Genomic DNA, 6,898 nt, shown 5'->3' on the forward strand with positions numbered 1-6,898 from the left:
TAGCAATAGATCATTAGTCATTTTTGCGAGGGCTGTCTCCGTGGAGTGATTTGCCCTGAAACCGGATTGAAAGGTTTCACATAAATTGTTAGACGCTAAGTGTTCATTTAACTGCTCTGCAACAATTTTTTCGAGGATTTTTAAAATAAAGGGAAGGTGAGACACCGGTCGGTAGTTTACCATGAGGTCAGGATCGAGGTTAGGTCTTTTAAGGAGAGGATGAATAAGCGCTTTTTTGAAAGCTAGGGGAACAGTGCCCGAGGAAAGTGATAAGTTTATAATATTTAGCACTGATGGACCTAATAATACAAAGAGCTCCTTGATAAGTTTCCCAGGAAGTGGGTCAAGTAAACATGTTGTTTGTTTTATTCCATTTACACGTTGTAACAATTCCTCTAATGTTATTTCCTCAAAATGAGAGAAACTATTTTGGAGGGAAGTATCCGCCTTATATACAGTCGTATCAGTGTTAATATAACCCAGTTGTAACTGGGACGCATTGTCTTTAATCTCCTTTCTAATGACTTCAATTTTCTTGTTAAAGAATTGCATAAAGTCATCTGATGAGTGGGTGGAGCTACTGGAAGGGGTCCCTTGTTGGGTTAGCGATGCTACCGTACTAAACAAAAAATTAGGATTGTTTTTATTAAGGTGGATGAGATTTGAGTAATATTTAGCTTTAGCTAAGGTAAGCATGCGTTTATAAGTTATTAAACTATCACTCCATGCTTGATGGGGTACCTCAAGTTTAGTCGTGCGCCATTTGCGTTCCAGCTTTCTACATAATAATTTCTGAGCTCTAGTTTCTTCTGTAAACCATGGGGTACGCTTTTTTGGAGCCTTTTTTAACTTTAGCGGTGCTATGTTATCAATGGTTTTGCGCAGGGCGTCGTTAAAGTTGTTAGTGAGGTTATCAATAGAGCTCAGATTCTTTGGGAATGGTGCCATTACTGAGGGCAGTAGGTCAGCAAGAGTTGTCGTTGTGGCAGACAAGACAATACTTTCTTAACAGTATAATTGTAACCAGGAGTAATTCTTGAACTAACAATATTCAAATACTAACATTGTTGGGTAAAACGGAATTTGGTTTTATTCTGAATCCAGTGAAACAGATTGGTGGTCTTAGCTGATATAAAGACTTTCAGGTGTTTATGTATGTTTATGTTGAAGTATTTGGCAGACGTTTTTATCCAAAGTGACATAAATAAAAAATACATATATACATTAAGGGAATAATCTAATCAAAAAATATCAATACAAAGTGTCAAGATAGAATAAACTCTGATACAGTCTATAGGTCCCTAAGATATATAGATATCTAATGTATTCATACATTGTTAATGTAGGATATACGCATGTGTATATAATTTAATCATATTGTTTCTTCAATTTAAAAATAGCTGACCCTTTTTCCCCCTTCTCTGGAATGATATTCACAGTTTTAATCTGGTCACTTATAGCATATAAAGAATATTCTATTACTGTTAAGCAAACTATGAATAATAAAACATGTGTCCTTCATCATATCTACACGTATGACAAAAAAAGCGTGTGAAAATGAGTGGTATTCAGTGAGGTAAGATGAATTAAATGCGTTGCTCCTGCCAAATGAATTGCACTGAGTGGAGCGGATCACCACTCCAATATGGCGGCCCCGCGTCTCGTCAGCGCCAGTAGGCAGTAGCAGTGGATGCTGCGTACCCTTATAGGATGTCTATGTGCGCCACAACACAGCTGGAGAGGGCAGGGAAAACATGTGGGCGGAGCTAAATTAGTGGGCGGGTCTTGGGCGGCAGGAAGAGGGAGAAAACAGGCTGCAGTTTGTGCGTGCTAAGTCAGATCTGGGCTGGGTGCGTCTGAGTCTGTGGCTTTTCGCCTTTTACACACGTCCGAGCGTTCAGGTAGGACTTTTCCTGCACATTTGAACACTTTCCACATCTGCCGCATCTTTTCCCGCCGGTTCTTGGCGCCAATAGTCCCACTTTGGGGAAAGTTGCCGAGAGGAAAGTTTTGCGCGCGTTACAGAAAGAAAAACAAAAAAACAAAACATTCCTCCTGGAGAGAACGCCAGAAAGGATGTGATCACCATGACGGCGTCGTGTTCTCGCGCTTTTTCCACGGAAGATAATGCCTCACGTGCGCCTTATAGTCCACGCAAAGTGTTTAACTTAGTTTTCATCTGCATGGCCATGTGGAAGAATAGTCAGTTAAAAAGTAGATGAATCACAGCACGGGGGGAGGGGGACCAGGGGTGGGGGTCCTTCACATCTGTCTGCGGGGCGTGTTTTTTAAGTGTGGGGGGGGGGGGGGGGGGGCGTGTTTTATCTGGGACAGCTGTGAGGGGGTTTTGTTTTAAAGTAATGGTCTGCATCCTCCTACACACCCTCGATGTCACCATGCTTCATCACTATCTACTTTTATGCACTAACTATATACTTTTATACACTCCATGTCACCATGCTTCATCACTATCTATTTTATACACTAACTATCCACTTTTATACACTCCATGTCACCATGCTTTTTCACTACCTACTTTTGTACACTCCATGCTTTATCACTATCTACTTTTATACGCTTAAAACTGTTGATTAACTTCACATCTCACTGTTAATTATAACTTTTCAATATTATTTATGTTTGTTTCATTCTCTTTTTCGTCATATAAAACCTTGTATTTTTTTTAAATGACAAACACACAAAATATGCAATATTTGTGGAATAAATAAGTGTAATATTTAATATTAAGTCATTGCTGCCTTGAATAGGTCAGTTATTGATAAGATTGATTTTGATTCATTATTATTTTTAGTGCAGAAACAGTTAAAAAAAATACAAAAAAATCCCACTAAAATTGTTGGGTCCCACTCATGAATATGATATATACGGTGTATATATATGTGTGTATATATATATATATATATATATTTATTTATTCATTTTTAATATATATTTTTTATTTACTTTAAATTGCTTAAAACTGTTGATCAACTTAGGATCTAACCATCGATTATAACTTTTCATTATTTTTTATGTTTTTTTTTAATTCCCTTTTTTTGTCAAATTGGGATTTTTATGGCAAACACACAAAATATGCAATATTTTCACCCCAAAATATTTCAAAGTGTAATATTTGATAATAAGTCATTGCAACCTTGAATAGGTCAATAATTCATATCATTGGGTATAATGCTTCAAACTAACGTGCTCATCGTCATCATTAATCCTGACTTCATTTTTATATACAAAAAAAAAAATCAGCATAAATTGGTTTATTTATTTTGGTTTTCAATCAATCAATCAATCAATGTTTACTTATATAGCCCTAAATCACTAGTGTCTCAAAGGGCTGCACAAACCACTACGACATCCTCGGTAGGCCCACATAAGGGCAAGGAAAACTCACACCCAGTGGGACATCGGTGACAATAATGACCCAGTGGGACGTCGGTGACAATGATGACTATGAGAACATCTTATGTGAAAGATCAATCCATTATGGATCCAACACAGTCGCGAGAGTCCAGTCCAAAGCGGATCCAACACAGCAGCGAGAGTCCCGTTCACAGCGGAGCCAGCAGGAAACCATCCCAAGCGGAGGCTGATCAGCAGCGCAGAGATGTCCCCAGCCGATACACAGGCGAGCAGTACATGGCCACCGGATCGGACCGGACTCCCTCCACAAAGGAGAGTGGGACATAGAAGAAAAAGAAAAGAAACGGCAGATCAACTGGTCTAAAAAGGGAGTCTATTTAAAGGCTAGAGTATACAAATGAGTTTTAAGGTGAGACTTAAATGCTTCTACTGAGGTAGCATCTCGAACTGTTACCGGGAGGGCATTCCAGAGTACTGGAGCCCGAAATGAAAAAGCTCTACAGCCCGCAGACTTTTTTTGGGCTTTGGGGATCACTAATAAGTCGGAGTCCTTTGAACGCAGATTTCTTGCCGGGACATATGGTACAATACAATCGGCAAGATAGGATGGAGCTAGACCGTGTAGTATTTTATACGTAAGTAGTAAAACCTTAAAGTCACATCTTAAGTGCACAGGAAGCCAGTGCAGGTGAGCCAGTACAGGCGTAATGTGATCAAACTTTCTTGTTCTTGTCAAAAGTCTAGCAGCCGCATTTTGTACCAACTGTAATCTTTTAATGCTAGACATGGGGAGACCCGAAAATAATACGTTACAGTAATCGAGGCGAGACGTAACAAACGCATGGATAATGATCTCAGCGTCTTTAGTGGACAGAATGGAGCGAATTTTAGCAATATTGCGGAGATGAAAGAAGGCCGTTTTAGTAACGCTTTTAATGTGTGCCTCAAAGGAGAGAGTTGGGTCGAAGATAATACCCAGATTCTTTACCGTGTCGCCTTGTTTAATTGTTTGGTTGTCAAATGTTAGAGTTGTATTATTAAATAGACGTCGGTGTCTAGCAGGACCGATAATCAGCATTTCCGTTTTTTTGGCGTTGAGTTGCAAAAAGTTAGCGGACATCCATTGTTTAATTTCATTAAGACACGCCTCCAGCTGACTACAATCCGGCATGTTGATCAGCTTTAGGGGCATGTAGAGTTGGGTGTCATCAGCATAACAGTGAAAGCTAACACCGTATTTGCGTATGATGTCACCTAGCGGCAGCATGTAGATGCTGAAGAGTGCAGGGCCAAGGACCGAACCCTGGGGAACTCCACACGTTACCTTAACGTAGTCCGAGGTCACATTGTTATGGGAGACACACTGCATCCTATCAGTAAGATAAGAGTTAAACCAAGACACGGCTAAGTCTGACATACCAATTCGTGTTTTGATACTTTCTAATAAAATATTATGATCGACCGTATCGAAAGCAGCGGTAAAATCGAGGAGCAGCAACATAGATGACACATCAGAATCCATCGTTAGCAATAGATCATTAGTCATTTTTGCGAGGGCTGTCTCCGTCGAGTGATTTGCCCTGAAACCGGATTGAAAGGTTTCACATAGATTGTTAGACGCTAAGTGTTCATTTAACTGCTCCGCAACAATTTTTTCGAGGATTTTTGAAATAAAGGGAAGGTGAGACACCGGTCGGTAGTTTACCATGAGGTCAGGATCGAGGTTAGGTCTTTTAAGAAGAGGATGAATAACCGCTTTTTTGAATGCTAGGGGAACAGTGCCCGAGGAAAGTGATAAGTTTATAATATTTAGCACTGATGGACCTAATAATACAAAGAGCTCCTTGATCAGTTTCCCAGGAAGAGGGTCAAGTAAACATGTTGTTTGTTTTATTCCATTTACACGTTGTAACAATTCCTCTAATGTTATTTCCTCAAAACGAGAGAAACTATTTTGGAGGGCAGTATCCGCCGTATATACAGTCGTATCAGTGTTAATAGAACCCCTTTCTAGCTGGGACGCATTGTCTTTAATCTCCTTTCTAATGACTTCAATTTTCTTACTAAAGAATTGCATAAAGTCATCAGCTGAGTGGGTGGAGCTACTGGAAGGAGTCCCTTGTTGGGTTAGCGATGCTACCGTACTAAACAAAAATTTAGGATCGTTTTTATTACGGTGGATGAGATTTGAGTAATAATTAGCTTTAGCTAAGGTAAGCACGCGTTTATAAGTTATTAAACCATCACTCCATGCTTGATGGTGCACCTCAAGTTTAGTCGTGCGCCATTTGCGTTCCAGCTTTCTGCATAATAATTTCTGAGCTCTAGTTTCTTCTGTAAACCACGGGGTGCGCTTTTTTGGAGCCTTTTTTAACTTTAGCGGTGCTATGTTATCAATGGTTTCGCGCAGGGCGTCGTTAAAGTTGTTAGTGAGGTTATCAATAGAGCCCACATATTTTGGGAATGGTGCCATTACCGAGGGCAGTAGGTCAGCAAGAGTTGTCGTTGTGGCCGTATTAATGTTGCGGCTGCTATAGCAGTTATTATTTTTATTATTTTGACGAACAAGCGTCTGAACCTCGAATTTTATAAGGTAATGATCGGACAATACTTTAGTATACGGGAGTATCGCAACTTTGGAAGCGGTGATACCCCTGACAAGCACTAGGTCTATCGTATTACCGTTGCGATGCGTGGGTTCATTTATTATTTGTGTGAGACCACAGCTATCAATTAAAGTCTGGAGCGCTACGCACGGTGGGTCCGATGGGGTATTCATATGGATATTAAAGTCCCCCATTATGATTATATTATCGGCGTGTGTCACTAGATCAGCAACGAACTCTGAGAATTCATTGATAAAGTCCGAATAGGGCCCTGCGGGGCGGTAGATAACAGCCAGGTGTAGAGGCAGCGGTGTGACAGACCTCATAGTAAGCACCTTAAACGATTTATATTTATTATTTATGTTAGGACTAAGGTTAAAGTTTTCGTTGTATATTAGTGCGACCCCCCCTGAGACCGATGACGTTAAGATTGTTGTCTCTGATAATATCATTAACTAATAACGTTTTGGGAGACAATGATCTTATGTTTAAAAAACCTATATTATAGGTAGTGGGCTGTTTTAGGGAATTTTTGATCAAATTATCCGTAGTAGCAATATTAATAATGTTGTGTTTATTATGGCCAGTGCATTCAGTATAATTACGACCATATCTAGGAATTGATACGACGGGAATGTTCCGATTGTTTGATTGTTGCTTTGTAGGTTAAAGTGTTTTATTTATTGTTTGCTGATCAATTTGAACGTACATATTTACTTTATTTAATTTTAATTTTTCACCATCAATTCTTCCACTACGGGGGGACCTGGAGCCCACTCAATATTAACCCGAAATAGCCGTCTTACTCTTGATTTTAATCTTATTCAATAATAACACATAGACTACTTACAGTTTACAACCTCTTCAAATGACCTGAAAACATTATTATCAAGGCTTAGGTCAGCCTGATTACAAAC

Source organism: Nerophis ophidion, linkage group LG01 (assembly GCF_033978795.1).
Source record: "Nerophis ophidion isolate RoL-2023_Sa linkage group LG01, RoL_Noph_v1.0, whole genome shotgun sequence".
NCBI classification, from domain to species: Eukaryota; Metazoa; Chordata; class Actinopteri; order Syngnathiformes; family Syngnathidae; genus Nerophis; species Nerophis ophidion.